This window comes from Ziziphus jujuba, chromosome 3, assembly GCF_031755915.1.
Source record: "Ziziphus jujuba cultivar Dongzao chromosome 3, ASM3175591v1".
Taxonomy (NCBI): Eukaryota; Viridiplantae; Streptophyta; class Magnoliopsida; order Rosales; family Rhamnaceae; genus Ziziphus; species Ziziphus jujuba.
The window spans coordinates 1503616-1521430 of record NC_083381.1 but is presented as its reverse complement, the minus strand read 5'-3'; the positions used below and the strand labels follow the sequence as shown (position 1 = coordinate 1521430).

The 17815-nt window shown below is 35.7% G+C and overlaps 2 long non-coding RNA genes across 6 annotated transcripts; one reads left to right on the top strand and one right to left on the bottom strand.

The window, feature by feature from the left end:
* Nucleotides 1-8180: 8180 nt before the first annotated feature.
* On the top strand, nucleotides 8181-11986 carry LOC125424104 (uncharacterized). 4 transcript variants are annotated; one of them, XR_009638182.1, is made up of 3 exons: nucleotides 8181-8799; nucleotides 8985-9075; nucleotides 11654-11986. It is a non-coding gene; the product is annotated as an uncharacterized LOC125424104 (long non-coding RNA). The 4 variants fall into 4 exon arrangements; XR_009638183.1 differs by having other exon boundaries at nucleotides 11640-11986; XR_009638184.1 differs by lacking the exon at nucleotides 11654-11986 and adding an exon at nucleotides 10979-11072.
* A 2749-nt stretch (nucleotides 11987-14735) lies between these two features.
* LOC132803203 (uncharacterized) lies at nucleotides 14736-17286 on the bottom strand. Of its 2 annotated transcripts, XR_009638221.1 has the most exons (4): nucleotides 17083-17286; nucleotides 15782-16622; nucleotides 15520-15560; nucleotides 14736-15267 (listed from the first exon to the last, which is right to left on the bottom strand). It is a non-coding gene; the product is annotated as an uncharacterized LOC132803203 (long non-coding RNA). The 2 variants fall into 2 exon arrangements; XR_009638220.1 differs by lacking the exon at nucleotides 15520-15560 and having other exon boundaries at nucleotides 17083-17283.
* Between the last annotated feature and the right edge of the window lie 529 nt (nucleotides 17287-17815).

The following is a 17815-nucleotide window of genomic DNA, read 5'->3' as shown; positions in this document are numbered from 1 at the left end:
CCACCAAAGTTGTACACACACCACCCAGGGAAAAGAGACCATGTCAAAGTGAGCTTAGGCGTGAAATTTCACGGTGAACGGTTGCCGAAAGCGCTCGGATCTGGCCGGCGAAGACAGCAGCAGCCAGCAAGGTGGGTTGTCGGATTTTCCTATTTTTCGGTCATTTCAGGCCATCCCATAGACCTTTCTTACATTTTTGAACCCTCTGAACTCATTTTCGTGGTTCTTTTGCCCAGATTCTTCACCGTTTGGGAGATACGATAACGGAAAGTTTGACCGACACTTCAACTATGTTTTCTAGCCACCGGAGGAATCTTTTGACTGAGGTGAGAATACTTCTGGGTTCCTTATCTCTTGGGCTTTCCGTGGATATAAATTTTATAAATTTTGGAGGTCATTTGATAATTTTTTCGTTTTTGGGTCAATTAGTTAATTTTTAGATAAATTGGGACTGTGTTTGGAAAACATTGGTCAAATTGGTTGAAATTGGAGTTGGATTAGTGAAATTGGATATTATTAGGACCATTAGGATGTTCAATTTTGAAGGATTAGACTTCGGATGAAAATCCTCAATTTGGGGTATCGGATCCTAGAGACACACGGTATAATTGGACTATCCGGTATCCAATTTATATAATTTTATAGTACTAAAAGTTCATGTAAGACATTTGGGGTCATACAAGTGACTTTGGTTTAGTTATTTGGAGCCTGAGGAATATTTTATTATATTACAGGCACTCGAGTTGAGCCTGGAGACGACCCTGCAGGGGAGCAGGAGTGAGCATCTGCAGTACTGTGAGTGGTTATTATTTTTAAAATATTTTAGGTATATAGAATAATATATATGTGTGGTTGGATATTTTACATATATACAAATTGATTGAAAAGATTGCTTTATGCATATATAATATTTGCTTTCACTTGTATAAGTTATCATTTTATGTGGATTTTAATAAGGTTCTTATTGATTTTTTATTTTGATGAGTTCGTAGTGAACTTGTGAATTATGTTAATTAAATATCTTGGTATTTAAATTGAGATTTTAAATTATTTTGAAAAATAATAGATTTAAGAAACAAGATTGAGAATTCATATGATTTTAAGCATGTTCAAATATTTTGTAAATTTTTAGGTGCTTATGGTGAATATATTTCACTATGGTATTTTTGGTTTTTGTATGAAATGATGATTTGAAAATTTTGAAATATTTAAATAAGCAGTAGAATTTAAATATTAAATTATGATTTATGATACAGTATCGTTTGGGGAAAATATATATGATTTTACAAGAATGTTTTAAGGATAGTGTATTGGTTATGTTTAAATTGATGTACCATATAGTGCCAATACCTTGGATCAGTATTATATTATATTATATTACAGTGCGCTGGGTTTTGCCACGGTACTGTGAGGTTGGGTTCAGCCTATAGGATATTATTGCCACGGACCATGAGGTTGGGATGATCCTACAGGTTATTATTGCCACGGTACCATGAGGTTGAGTTCAGCCCATAGGATATTATTACCACGGATCGTGAGGTTGGGTTTATCCTACAGGATATTATTGCCACGATACCGTGAGGATGGGCGCAGCCCACACGATATTTATTGCCACGAACCGTGACGTTGGGCACATTCCGATGGTTAATTGTTATTTCCAAGACATCTTTCGTATATTGAGGGTCATGAGGTGGGTGTATCCCACAGTTTACAGATTGGTACATCGTATGTTACATTGTATACGTTTAACGATATTGATGATTTGCACATATTGTAGTTATTTCTGTATTTTCATACTTATCTTGTGGAACTGTGTTGACAAGATTTTATGCTTAAAATTTACATCTTGATTAAGGCACTTATAATATTGTATTGATCGTTTATTTTACACCTTTTTAGCATCCATTTCATGATATTAAATTGGGATATAAATTTGGGTTTCGTAAAATGATTTTTAAATGGGAAACTTTTCAAAAGAGCGGAATAAGAGGTCTTGAGAGAAAGATTTTTTTACGGAAATAAATTATTATTTTTTTATATTATACTATGCCACTCACTGAGATTCCCTCGTTTTATTGTTTTAAATTCGTTCCCCTAGGCCTAGGCAGCTAGTAGCAGTCTACCTCGGGTACAACTTATCGCTTAGTTACTTTCACGACAGCAACCGTATTTATCCTTTATTTATTTATTATTATCTTTTGGACGTATTTATTTCTTATTTGTACTTTTAGACTTTGTTGACACTTTTAAAATGCTCTGATTTTAATTATAGGACTCAGTAGAGACCATGGTACTTATATGTGTAGCTATGGCCTTTAATACAGTAGGCCGATTGTGGACTTTATGCTGTTGTGGATTTATTTTTATATTTATATTTTGAGGTATTCTTGTTAATGCTGGTGTTCAGTTGTCCACGTTTTAAGGTATGGTTCCATTGGATATTCTTTAAGAATTGTCCAGTGGAACTTCACTAGACTAGACTACCCGGGAGATCCTGGGAGGATTCCCAAGGTGGGTCCTGTCACTTGCCCTCTGTCAATTTTTTTTTTCTTTTATAAGAATAAATTCATATATGTTTTTGATAAACAATCTCTTATAGATAACAGGGAGTGCTCCCTCTCAAAAAATTAAATAGTATCACAATGACTAGTGTAGGCAAGCACGAGGTAATGACAGGCTACTTGGCTCCCAATTCCACTTCATCTAAATATATATTAAGAGATGATTCAAATATAATAATAGCCATTCTTGTAACACCAATGCCTTTTTATAGCAGTTGGCTTTAGGATTTGAAAGAACTATGAAGTTAAACGATTGGTGACCTCTTGAGAAACAAAGATGGGTGGTGTCTTGGAACGTGTGATAACTAAATTGAAGATAATATCAGCAAACAGTGAGAGATACGCCAGTAGTAGTGCGGTGTTATAGTATCCATTTAAAAAAAAAAAAAAAGATGTAGTATTTCTTTGAATAAATTTTTTTTTTCATGATAAGCTACTTTTTTCTATGGAAAATATGTGAAATTATTTATGTCATTACTCAAACTAAATTTGTCTTTCTCTTTATGTTTATAAAGTATTTCTTTGAAAATTGCTTGTTTTTCCTTATAAGCTACTTCTTCTATAGAAAATAAGTGAAATTATTTATATCATTACTCATTCTAAATGTTTCTTTCTTTTCTAGTGATTATTGTGTCTATATGATTAATTCCTTTATTTTATTAATTTTTTTTTTTTTTCAATCTTTGCTCTGAAGTTTAAGGTTCTTATATGAGAGGAAAAAAAAAAAAAACAAATCATTTCAATTTAATTCCAAAGTATAGCAAATAGATTCTATTTAAAAATTTAAAAAGCATATAAACGAAATTTCTCATATATAATTATTAAACTAAAGCAACAATTTACATTGGCATTGCTTTTAAAAGGATCATTTATTAGACAATGGTGTCCTTATTAAACTAAATTTATCGATCCGCCACTGTCTTTGTCTTATATGAGTATTGATGTTTTTATTTTTAAGAAATAAGAAGTATACAGTAGAATCATTTCCTGTTATTGATTAGGTGGACGTTAAAATTCGGAGGATCCCCGCCTGAGTATTGATGTACAATTGTGACTACAATTGTTTCTTAGCCGGAAATTGTAAAACGTGGTAAATGCTAATTCGTCTGTAGTAAAGAAAATGTGCTCGTTTTAGAGGAGAAAATAAATAATAATAAAAAATAAACGAAAAAAAAAAGTAAAAAAAAAAGTGAAAATGAACAGCATGCGCATAGAATTTTGGAGCGAACATGCATGCCTACCATATGTATGTATAAGGTCCATTATACCAGACAAGAAAAGTTTTGTCCGAGAAAAAGAAAAAAAAGACCAAACATGAAAAGCAACAAAGATTCTGATCATTTAAAATAATATATGATATCATATATATATATATATATGTATGCTACTTTCCATGATACTTCAAACAAAAAATATCATCATGTTCTTAATAGATTTGATCTCCCCTTCACTTCGTCTATATATACCTACACGTATCCAAATCATGTATTATTCTATTTGTCCACCGAAAAGAAGATTTCAAATTGCCTTATATAAAAACGTCACACCTCGTTAGGTAAAGTTCACGCATAATGATGATATATGTTAATTGCTTTTGTCATGTGAGCAAAAAAAATGCTAATTGTTTTTTTTTTTTTAACATAATAAATGAAAGGGAAAATTTTCATTAATATCAATTCAAATTTGTTATTATTTTATTTATATTCTAGTTTTTTAAAAAGTTTTATTTATTTTTTTAGTTTTTAAACATTATTAAAAAATTTAATCTATCAATTTTTATCAATTAAAATCGAAATTATATTTTTTTAATATTATTTAACTATAAACTATCAATTTTTCCTTTTTTATCTTTAAATGTCAAGATTAATTATTAAAAAACTGACGAAACAGACAAATGACGATATATGTGTCTATATAACTAAATATAGATATAAAATAATTTTTTAAATGCATTGAAACTAAAGTGAAATAATGATATACTATTTAATCTTAAATAAAAAGAATAGTTGACATACATACACAATATGATTTTAAAACTCTTATATACATAGGTGGTAAATTGGCTTTGAAATGAATGACCGTGTTTTAGCTACTAGTCAAAGGCGGTTTTGTTGGCTTTCAGTGGAGCCAGTTGCCATTTGTGAGCCTGGGCCACGTATTGCCCGTTTGTAATAAGGGGCCTACCTTATTTTGTTTTGGTTAGCGAGACAAGACCGAATGTTTTTTTGGGGGAATTTGGCCCTATACCCTTATTTTAAACAAAATATCCCTGCCCTTTAAAACTTTTTTCATCTACCCATCTTTTTTTCATTATTCCAACTTCAGCCTTATGCTGTAAACACGTGCAATTTCTTCCTCTCACTGAGCAATATCTCACCTACCACATTCCACATTCAGACAGAGCTTTTACAGCTTTATGTCACGGGCCTAACTTTTCCAACACTCCCGTGCGGCACTTAGCACCTCCCTTGCTAAGTAAGCCTTGCTCACAAGCTATGAAAATGCGGAAGTAGGAGAGTTTGAGAGAATGTGGAGAATACTTCTATTGCTAGAATTCTTGGTGTGCTTGGATATGCTTGGATATATTACAAATGAGAGACCAACCCCTTTATATAGAGGGCTTGGCATGTAGGAAAGTTCTAGATATGTACACATGTCACCTATCTAGTCATGGATCTAGATTATTCTAGGGTTATGTACAAGATATTTACATGGAGTATTCTAGAGAGATTCTCATCTACATTAGTCTAGGTTTCTCTTGAATCTTCTAGAATATTCCGGGCTTCTCTTGATCCTTCATGGAGAGTGTAGAGTCTTCCGGTTAAACCTCAAGGATCTTGCTCCTTTTGCACGGGACGTGACACTCTCCCCCACCTAAACTCGCGACGCCCTCGTCGCGCCTTCTTCCTTGCCCGCCGAATGTGATCTTTGAGTTGCCGTTGTGTATCTTCGTGCTCCCCACTTACTTCACCATCCGACAGGTCCTTCCCCTTCACCAAGTAGTTAGGCACGCCTTCACGTTGAACGACTCGATCCGCAGGTGTGGCTTCCACATCTTTGTCGGGTGAAGTCGCTATTACCATGGGTGCCCTTCTTGACTTACCTTCATTTGGGGCTTCCTTGCCCCCTTTCCCTACAATGGGAGGTGACCTCTCATAGGGTCCTATCACCCCCTCATGCATCTTGTGCGGTTGGGGTAGTGGTTTGACTAAGGCCCCGCCCTTAGCCTCCACATGCTTCCTCTTGTTGTCTCCACAACTTGAAGCCAATGCACGCAAGCTCCCTTGGTGCAACTCCTTTGGCACATCTTGTACCTTAGGAGGTGTCTTGGCATGGCTTGGGACGTCCTCACTAGGCTTTTGGGCAGCAATCAGGTTGAGTTGCTCCTCCTTCTCAACCTGTAGTGCCGACAAGACTTTAGCCTCCCGCTTGCTAGCTTGTTCCGTAGGCACCATGCACGTCGTTCCCCCATCCATGATGCATAACTTGTTTGCAAATGGGAGTGGGAAAGCCTTTACTTGGTTGAAGAAGTCCATACCAAGGACAACCTTGTAGTCATCCATGGACACCACCGTTAGATTCAATTGGCCCTCCCAATCGCCGATGGTGGTTTTCACACCTCGAGCAACTCCTTGGAGCGGCTTCGCGTCAGAATTTACCGCCTTGACGAAGCCCCTTCCTTGTGTTGCCTTAATCCCAAGCCTTTGTGCCTCCTCCACCGATAGGAAGTTATGTGAGGCACCCGTGTCCACCAACGCCTTGGTGGGCACTCCATTGAGTTTTGCCTCCACGAACATTAGGCCACTCTTCTTTGTCTCCTTAGGAGCAGCCTTGATAGCATTCAGCAATTGTAAGGAACCTATACTAGTTCCTTCCTCTTGCTTCTCCTCGTATTGGGCAGTCATGGCATTCAAAGCCTTCCTCTTCGGACAATCCCTAACCCAATGCGGTCCATCACATAAGAAACAAGAGTTTTTAGGTTTGGAAGCATCCTTACCTTCTCTAGGCGGCTTCCATTTTGAGCTCTTTGGCTTATGTGCACTTTCTTCCCTTTCGTCTTCTTTGGACCTACTAGGTTCTCCCCCACCTTTTCCATGGTTGTCCTTCCATTCCTTTGGCTTTGGAGAGTCTCTTTGGTTGGAGTAGTCGATAAAGCCTTCGGCATACGCAATGGCACTAGCCAAATCTTGTACTCCACGCCTCTTCAACTCCGTCTTGGCCCAAGGTTGTAGTCCATCCATGAAGTAGAAAAGGGAGTCTTTATCCGATAGGTCCGAGATCTCCAACACCAAGTTGGTGAACTCCTTGATGTATTCCCGGATATGGCCTACTTGCTTGAGTCGTCGAAGGCGACTCCTTGCCTCATCTTCGGCATTCTCCGGATAGAATTGCCTTTTGAGATCCTTTTTAAAATCATCAAAAGTATGGAAAGTGCACGTACCTCGCTCGATATCGCTATGCCTCCTTCTCCACCATAACATTGCCGTGTCGCTAAGGTAGAGAGTGGCAGTCCTTATCTTTGAAGCATCGTCAACAATGCCCATTGCTTCAAAGTATTGCTCCAAGCCCCAAAGGAAATTCTCGAGCTCCCTCGCATTCCTTGTCCCGGAGTAGGACTTGGGCTTTGGCACATCGATACGTGGCCCTTCACGGATGGTGGTTGTCCCCGACGCCACCGCCCTCTTGCAAAGAGCCCAATCACCCCGCATATCCTCCATTTGGGTGCGGATGACATCCAATTCCCTCTCCAACATTGCACGAAGGTCTGCTACCTCCCCCATGCATTGGTCGCGTGTCGTACGGAGCTCCCTCCTTAAGGCATCGTCTAGTCCGTTGAGTAACCCCCTCACGGCTTGATTGATGGCAATGTCCTCCGACTCTAGCCCATCTAGGCGACTCTCCAGCGCCTCAAACCGTTCTTGTACTCGGGATGCATGCTCCTCCAAGCGTAACTCTACACCCGTCATCACATCCCTGGACTTGGACTTATGCCTCTGCTTCCCCGCATTGGGGTTGCGTTGCACTTCACGACCTCGCACCTCGGTAGCTCCCTCCACATTGATGGTAACATCCGAGCTAGCCATCTTGCCTACTTCCACGTTACACCAACGATATGCTTGAGCAGCAATTGGCTTTGATACCAACTGTCACGGGCCTAACTTTTCCAACACTCCCGTGCGGCACTTAGCACCTCCCTTGCTAAGTAAGCCTTGCTCACAAGCTATGAAAATGCGGAAGCTAAGAGTGAGAGAGTAGGAAGTAGGAGAGTTTGAGAGAATGTGGAGAATACTTCTATTGCTAGAATTCTTGGTGTGCTTGGATATGCTTGGATATATTACAAATGAGAGACCAACCCCTTTATATAGAGGGCTTGGCATGTAGGAAAGTTCTAGATATGTACACATGTCACCTATCTAGTCATGGATCTAGATTATTCTAGGGTTATGTACAAGATATTTACATGGAGTATTCTAGAGAGATTCTCATCTACATTAGTCTAGGTTTCTCTTGAATCTTCTAGAATATTCCGGGCTTCTCTTGATCCTTCATGGAGAGTGTAGAGTCTTCCGGTTAAACCTCAAGGATCTTGCTCCTTTTGGACGGGACGTGACATTTAGCTGCTCACCTCTTCTTCTCTGCTGCTTGTCTTCTGCTGATGTTCTTCCCCAACATCCATCTACAACCCCATCGCTTCCAATCAGCTCCCTCTGGCTGTAATCAGCGATATTTACCTTCTAGACTTCGTGGATCCATCTGGGTTTGTTCTGGAAATCTCTTCCAAGGTCAGCAGAGTGGTGGTTTCGAATCACTACCAGACCGCAGTAGATTGCAGTGAGAGTTCTTGTTCAGTTGGTGAGAATGTTGAGAGGGTTATTGACATCCGAAGGAGTGGAGCTACTGTTGTTTTTGATTATTTCAAGGAAAGAGCTGGTAGTGGTCTAAAAGATTTGAATTTTGTTTCGATGAGGGTTTGATCTTTGAATCCATCTTCATTCAAGCAGGTAATTTGTTTTTATCGGTTTATTGAATTTTTATTTTATTTTATTTTATCTTTTAAAGCTGTAAAGCTATAAAATTCTCTCTTTATTTGGGTGTATAAGGCTTTTGCATTTGCTTTTTTTGAATTTGGAGGATGTAATTAGTTAGGGATTAACCGGCTTATCCTAGAAGCAGGAATGATTCTCTCAGCCAATCATATGAGATTGCTCTTGTGGCTGGAGCATTTGGAGATTGCCTGGTATAGTCAATATATCCTTCTCTCTCTCCAAACATGGGTCATTTTTATATATGTTCTTGTACTTATTTGCTCCAGCGTATAGAGGTATTCTATTAGGTAGAAGTGAATTGATGACTGAATTCTTAATGTACAATCATGTCAAATTTATACATTTGTTTATGTTAGATTTTTCCTTCTATAAGTAGGCTATGAAAGCTGATTCTGTATTGGAGTTGAGGAGTGAACTTGGACATAAATTAGCCAACAAAAGCTGTAATCTAAAGTTGAGGTGTTGAGGTATGCAGCTATCTACCTACAAATATGATTGTCAATGTATTTGTAACATATTTTTCTTTTTCTTTTTTAACATTCATTGATTAGACATTTTTTTTTTATGTTATTAGTTGACTTCAATTTATCCATAGAAAATAAGTAGGCTTGGAGTGTACGTTAGTTTCAATCTAGTCTAAATTTGTTATTTTGCTAGCTGCACTAATAGTTGTTGACATGTTGTGGGCCTGAGGCAACTTAAGGACTTAAATGACATAGATGATTACAATAGCTTCACATTTCATTGGAGAGATTTCTTTTCTTGAAGAATTTCTGTTCTTTTCTCCCTTGAATGCATTGATTATTGGCTCGCCACATTTAAGCATTTACATGCCAGCTTTCTCGTAATTATAATTCCTATGGAAAAGCAATGTTGAGGACCAAAACTGGTAAGTATGGCGTTAATTGCTTAGGATATTCTTTCTAGAGTTATAATGTGGTAGATTGTTCTTTTCTCCAGTAATATATATTCATGCAACAGAGAAATCATACCTTAGTTCTCTCTGATAAATTGGATAAGCCCCTTTGTCAGAGTAAATAACAGTCAGTCACTGGGCATTGGAAATCACTTCAACTCTATGATGATGTGGTTCAGATAAAACACCTGATCTTTTCCTTGGTTAAGGATTGAATGCCAATACTTCTGTAGATTTGTGTTCCTACTTTCTTTTGATTATCTTTGAAGTGTCACAACTAAAAATGCCTCTAGTGTCACAACTAAAGGACTATAGGGGGTCGCAGAATAATATAAGAATAGCTGCCAACCAAAAAAGTCTTTATGAACAAGCCACTAAAGAAGTGAATTTAATAACTCTTATGAAAGCTCCAATTTTTAAGTAGTACATTATCAGAACGTCCCATGTAGAAGAATTCAAGCATATTCTCACCGTTAAAGGGTATAGAAGAATTCTAGCATAGTCTCACCACTAAAAGATACAGAACACGCTTCCATCTTACAATACAGAGTTTAAAAGAACAGTGGCTAAGCTGGTGAAGACACAGATGGTGATCATTGAGGATTTATTCATGGGTCAATCATGAGGCCATTGACCACTTTTGCTTGTTGATGGCTAATGCCACTTGTTTGGTATTGAATTGTAGTTAATTGACTAGAACAAATTGCTGGAGAAACCTTGTAGTTTGTCTTAGTCATTTCCTGTTCTAAGTGTCTTTTTTTTTTTTTTTTTGGTTAATACTTAAGTGTCTTGTTTTGTATCTATTTAATTGGCTTCATATGCAGAGTTAGGTCCACTCTCTAATACCTTAAAAGTTTGTCAAATTAATGGCAAGGCTACCTTAACCTAAAACCAGAATGGCCACTAACAACAATGTTAGACCAGAGAGTTGATAGAGAGAGGGATGAAAAAAAGATAATGCAAAGGCTAATTAATTATGGGATGGCTATGCTTTAATAACAATGATGATGAGTTTTAAATAATATGTGTGAAAATTTAATGGAAATTTGGCAGAGAAGCACTATGATATGTAATTTCCTTTGTTAATTTATTTCTCTTTATATGGTTTTGAGAATCAACCAACCAAAAAGTTGGCGGCCCAGGTGACTCATAGCTCCCCTCTTGCCGATACCGATACTCTTCAAATTCGATATCCTTTTGTAGTGACCCTTTGATAGGGTCTTTATAAGCCTTTGTTGACCATCCTTATCGCAATGACTGGAGTATATTTAATATAGACTTTTGAATATTTTTATGAACTTTTTTTAAGTGATTACTTTTGCGAACTTCATGAAATTCTATTTGGAAAAAGTACTTTTTTATTATAAATTTTTATTATTGCATAATTTTGATTTTAGCAATATATTTAGTTTAAATGTAATGACCTTGATTTATTTATTACTTATGGTTCTTAGGCTTTTATGAAGTTTTCTTATGAAGTTCTTATGCCACAGTCTGATTTTTGCTACTGGAGCTATAGCTAGGTGGGTGGGTGGGTGGGTGGGTGTGTGTGTGTGTGTGTGTTTTTTTTCCCCCTTTGAAAGAAAAATGTGGAAACAGGCGTGTAAAATGTTTGAGGTCTAGGCCTTTTTATCCAAGCTTGAGATATCCTTTGATTTACTGGGTTTGTAAACAGGAAAGTTTTGTTGTTTAGTCTATTAGTGTCGTCCCTCTCCTTCGCTGCTCTATTATTATTATTATTATTTCTATAGGCTTATTAATTTCATACAAAAAAAAAAAAGCATATTTAGGGTAGGTTTGACATGGACTGATTATCTCCTCTAGAGTTGAAGGTGATGGTATGTGATATAAAAACCACATGAAAAAAATTACCGTTGTAGAGGTCGGAAGCCAAGTTGCTTTCATGAGTTGAGTTAATTAAACTTGTCAGCGCCTTGCAGTAGAAATTGTTGCAAATATATGACAGGCTTGTTGCCTTGTTAATGATTTTCAAGTTGATATTTCTATAACTATATCAAAATGGTTTGTATAAGTCCTTATATTATTATTCGTTTTCGAGGATCATTTAAATCTTGTTAAAATGTTTAAGAAGCAACTAGTAATGTTTTTACATAGAAATCTTTTTCTAGGCTCAGCAGACAGAGCTGTGAAATTCTGGGATTTGGAAACCTTCGAACTGATTGGATATACAAGCCTCGGAGTCACCGAATTAGACGTCTACTTGGTGAGTGAGCAGGTCTGCAACCGAAGAGAGCTTGGGAGAGAGAAAAGAAAGAGAGAGAGAGCAGGTCTGCAGCTGGTGTTCTTTCTTATATTTTTTTATCATTAAAGAATGTTGCACTCAACATGTTCTATGGTGCAATATATTGTTAAAAAATAATTGTAAATTTGGATGATTTGCGAAAGAAAAATTTAAATGCAATTTTGATGATAATTAAAAATATCCTCACCTTAAAAGCATATATGGTCCGGTATTCCCTTGTTCCCTATATTGTTTATGTTCTTTATCTCTCATCTAGTGGAAACTAGTCGAGCTCCATTTGATCTCCCAGAAGCGGAATCTGAATCTGAATCAGTTGTAGGCTATAATGTGAATGCAATTTTTCCTAAGTCTTTCTTACGCTTACAAGAGGAGAGGTGAGAGATGCTTTTTCATAGAGGAAAGGAAAACAGAGGTGGTATTACTTTGGTAAAATAGTATTGTGTTTTAAGTATTTCATATGTTATTCACCGTTATAAAGATGGCATTATCATGATAATATGATATTAATGTGTGTATGGAATTATAGTGGGAATAATCATTTATTCTTCGCACAAATCCGCATTATAAAAGTAGGTATATTGAATTGTAATGATTCGAAATGAAAAATAAAAGAATTGGCAACAACATGGTTATCACATTTTACCAATTTTTTGGCTCCCACAAGTCCTTTAATGTGTGTTAAATTGAACAACATGCAAAATATACATTTTTCAATGATCCTAAAGAGAAAAAACCTTAAAAGTTCTCAAAAAGTTCTCAAATTGGTACAAAATTTGATTACCATAGGGCCTTCGATAATTACCGATGAAATCTACGATAATCAATTTGTCCTTGTTTGAAACATTAGTGTAGGTTTCATCGGTAATTACCGAAACTCCTATGGTAATCACATTTTACCAATTTTTTGGGCCCCACAAGTCCCCTTACGTGTGTTAAATGAAAAACCATGCAAAATATGAATTCTAAAATTATCCTAAGGAGGGAAAACTCCAAAATATCTGAAACATTTCTCAAATTGGCCAAAAAAATATGATGACTGTAGACCTTCGATAATTCCCGGTGAAACCTTTGGTAACCAACATATACTCTCTGGAAAAATTACCGTAGGTATCATCGGTAATTACCGAAACCCCGGTGGTAATCACATTTTACAATTGTTATGGACCCCACAAGTCCCATAATGTGTGTTAAATGCAAAAACATGCAAAATATGGATTCTAAAATTATCCTAAGTAGAGAAAATCCCAAAATTACTTAAAAATTTCTCAAATTGGCCAAAAAAGTACGATTATTGTTGACCTTCAGTAGTTCTCGATGAAACCTTCGGTAACTTTTCCAGAAGGTATATGTTGGTTACCGACGCTTTCATCGGTAATTACCGAATGTCTACAGTCATCATAATTTTTTGGCCAATTTGAGAACTTTTTCAGAGATTTTGGGGTTTTCCCTCCTTAGGATAATTTTAGAATCCATATTTTGCATGGTTTTTCATTTAACACACGTAAGGGGACTTGTGGGGCCCAAAAAATTGGTAAAATGTGATTACCATAGGGGTTTCGGTAATTTCCGATGAAACCATTGGTAATTTTTTCAGAAGGTATATGTTGGTTACCGAAGGTTTCATTGGGAATTACTGAAGGTCTACAATCATCATAAATTTCTGGCCAATTTGAGAACTTTTTCAGAGATTTTAGGGATTTCCCTCCTTAAGATAATTTTAGAATCCATATTTTGCATGTTTTTGCATTTAACACACATTATGGGACTTGTGGGGGCCATAACATCGGTAAAATGTGATTACCACTGGGGTTTGATTGAGGGGGTCGAAGACCAAGAAGTGAGTTATTTATCAGCCAAGTAATTACCGATGACACCTACGGTAATTTTTCTAGAGAGTATATGTTGGTTACCGAAGGTTTCATCAGGAATTACCGAAGGTCTACAGTCATCGTATTTTTTTGGCCAATTTGAGAGCTTTTTAAGCAATTTTGGGATTTTCTCTCATTACGATCATTTGATAATCCATATGTTGCATGTTTTTTCATTTAACACACGTAAGGGGACTTGTGGGGCCCAAAAAATTGGTAAAATGTGATTACCATAGGGGTTTCGGTAATTCCCGATGAAACCTTCGGTAATTTTTCCAGAGGGTATATGTTGGTTACCGAAGGTTTCATCAGGAATTACCGAAAATCTACAGTCGTTGTAATTTTTTGGCCAATTTGAGAAAATTTTCAAATATTTTGGGGTTTTCCCTCCTTAGGATAATTTTAGAATCCATATTTTGCATGGTGTCTCATTTAACACATGTAAGGGGACTTGTGGAGCCCAAAAAATTGGCAAAATGTGATTACTATAGGGGCTTCGGTAATTCCCGATGAAACCTTCGGTAATTTTTCCAGAGGGTATATGTTGGTTACCGAATGTTTCATCGGGAATTAGCGAAGATCTACAGTCATCGTAATTTTTTGGCCAATTTGAGAAATTTTTCAGATATTTTGGGGTTTTCCCTCCTTAGGATAATTTTAGAATCCATATTTTACATGGTTTTTCATTTAACACACTTTAGGGGTCTTGTGGGGGCCAAAAAATTGGTAAAATGTGATTACCATAGGTGTTTCGGTAATTACCGATGAAACCTTCGGTAATTTTTCAAGTAAAGACAAATTGATTACCGTAGGTTTCATTGGTAATTATCGAAGGCTCTTCAATAATCAAATTTTTGTGCAAATTTGAGAACTTTTTCAAAACTTTGTCTTAGTCTCAACCACTTTGCATCCCTCATATGTTTGACTCATGCAGCCTTGCCTCATTCCTCCGTCACCATGCAATTTTCCAAAGACTCATATACTAATGTAACATGCAAGGTCAGGAAACTATCAAATGACATATTTAACAACCAAAGAATTAAAGAGTGGGCCTTTAAATGACATATTTACTAGGGAAAAAAAAATCAAAGAGTCATGCAAATTTATGGTTCAAATTATGAATATATTAAATACCCTAAATTATCCAGGATTGTAGAGTTTCATTAATGATGTTTAACTCTCAATATCTGGTTGACATTGAAAATGAAAAGATCAGTCGTGTTTTGAAACTTGATTCCCTTAAAAATGGTGATCTATGGAAGGAAGGACCTAAGCAACCGTATGATCATTTTTATAAACTAAAAGTACCAGAACAAGCATAACAATTATGAGAAATGCATAAAAACTTGATTCCAAGTATCTAGAAGTCCAGCAATACACCAATGGTTATAGTCCATGCGCCTAAAGCCATTATAAAAGCCAGGATGTGCATCTTTTCTGAGTTGTGATAAAGTTGTTATGTCCAGCAGATGAACATGTTTTCTCATTCCAGTTAATACATCTTTCACCACATATAATTCCTTGGGCAATTCCCCTCGATAGACTGATCCACTTAGGAGTTTTGTCTCATTTCCACAGTTTGTTACCCCTAGCTCATTCCAATCCCTTGCCACTAAATATGAAAAGGAAAAAAAAAAAAGAAAAAAAGCATCAGAGAAATTCACAAAATTAATTTTTGGTTTTAAAAAAAAAAAAAAATTGGTGATGGGAAAGAAGTAAACTTAATGATAGCGGGTAAGAGAAATTCCTTGGAAGATGATTTTGGTTTTACTATGATTCATAGTAGAATCCAGCCACTTAGCCCATGTTGTCAAACCCTTATGAAAAGCAACCATACAATTCATGTCTTTGAGAGTTTGGTTACCATCTTGAGAATTTAAATGCTCTCTTTCAAGTCCTCAAGACCTAAAATGAAGGCAGTTCATGGGGATGCAAATTGAACAAAATAGGAAAACAAAAGTAGCAGAGAAAAGAAGTTAATCATATGTTTATAGCAACTTCATTAAAAACTCTATGAGCAACAGAGCATTTAAATTCTTTTTTAATCATTTGCTTATAGCAATTTCATTAAAAACTCTATGAGCAATAGAGCATTCAAATTATTTTCCTCTTTTGTTTTCTTTTACCTGGTATCACCTCTAACTAGACCCCATTTGTACCCAACAAGGACTGATTCCTTAAAGCCAATATTAAATCCCTCTTACGCTACAGTTTCTTCTCTTGCTATGAGACCATCGTGATATCCACTCTAGTAATACACCAATTGTTACATGAAATTCACAGAAAGGGTGTGGGGGCAGTGATTATTACTTATAGACAAAAAAAAAATAAAAATAAAAAAAATAAACCCACAACTTCAATATGTTAAGGAGGGACACTACATCAACCTCATAACCAAGTGCACAAGGATAATGATATGCACCTGACCTAAGGCATTTTCAAGCACATTTTTGGAATTGTAACCAATAGTATGGGTTTCTCAATCTGTAAATATCAGTTTATCATGGAAGTCTTGAGTGCCATTAGCCTATAATACAAAACCACAAGCAAACTAATACCACATCTCGGCAACCAACCTCAAATTCATAAAATAGGAGTAAGTATAAGACAGTTCACCTATCCTATCCCCAACTGCATATTTGTAATCAACTTGAAAATTAATAATGTTCCATCAGCCAAGCCTAAGAAATTCCAACCTTGGCTGAAAACTAAATAGAAAGAAATTAGGGCAAACTAAACAACATAGATAGTTACCTCATGGTCCATATAGCAGGTATAACATCTTTTTTAAATATTAACTAATTGTTAAAAAAAAAAAAGTTTACTTATATAATTCACCATAGAACATATAACTAAAAGGATACCATAAGAATCACTTTGGTCACATCGGGCACTTGGCATAAGATCACTTTCTATTTGATGCTGCAAACTTTCCAAGTGAAGCTCCTCTGCACAATTACCGCTCACCTTCATAACCATAAACAAGAAACCAACATAAAATCAAAATGAAGTTAAGTAATTAAATTATGATATCTAGCAAGATGCTGAGTGTCATATAAACAAGAAAACAAATGATTCAACAGCAGATTTTAACCATAACCACTTTCAACTTATTCTTCAATTTTGTTTTTTTGGGTTTTCTTTTCTTTCAATTTCCTTTAATATTCTGTTGCAATTAGAAAATTCAACAAACACTAGTGAAGTGTTTCTGAGCTTAAAGCAATATAGAAACCGACCCTAAAGCTCACTCATAATATTTAATTACCCCACTAAATTGTATAACCTACTACTACTATTACTACTTGATTTCGACTAGTTTCCTCCATTCCAATCATCATCTTCGCCTTTCGCCAATCAAGCAACCCAAGCTAAAAGAAAAAAAAAAAAAAAAAAAAAAAAAAAACAATCAAAATACACAGATCCTTACCTCAAATGCAATTTTCCCTTAGTATTTCATATGTTTGCAAGAGAAGAGGTAAGAGATGCAAGGAAATGGAGCATGGATTTTTTTTTTTTTCTTAATGAGATTGTGTGTGGGTTTTTTCGGGGATGAAGAAAAATAAAAAGGTAGAATGCAGAAACTAAAGATTCTGGGTTTCTCAGACTGAAGGAATGAAGAAAGGAAAGTAGAGTAATTTTTTACTTTCATAGGGGATAAAATGGACAACAGAGGGTAAATTAAAAAAAAACTAAAAAATGAGGGGTATATTTCATTAGAGGCTTTAAAAGAAGGACTTGGGCCAAATTCCCCTTTTTTTTGGTGGTCTTCAAGTCAGGAGGGATTCACACGATCAGGTTCTTACTGGATCTAATTGATCGTTAAAACATTAGTTTTTTTATTTTTTCTTTTGAATTTTTAAAGTGCTATAAAGATTTAAATTTAAAAATATATTTATAATTAATCGATTATCAATGGATTATTTTTGCTAACAGAGTTTCAATAATGTCTATTAAATTTATGTTTGATCATAATTAAATTTTATAAATCATAACTTTCGATGTGATTTTAAAATAAATTAAAAAAAAATTGAAGTTAAAATCTAATACTGAAACAAATATATATAGAATTGATTTTTTGGAACTATTTTCTACTTTATCATGCGAGATATGTTTATGTGAACTATTTTGCACAGACTAATCGTTTGGTTTTAGTTGTTAAT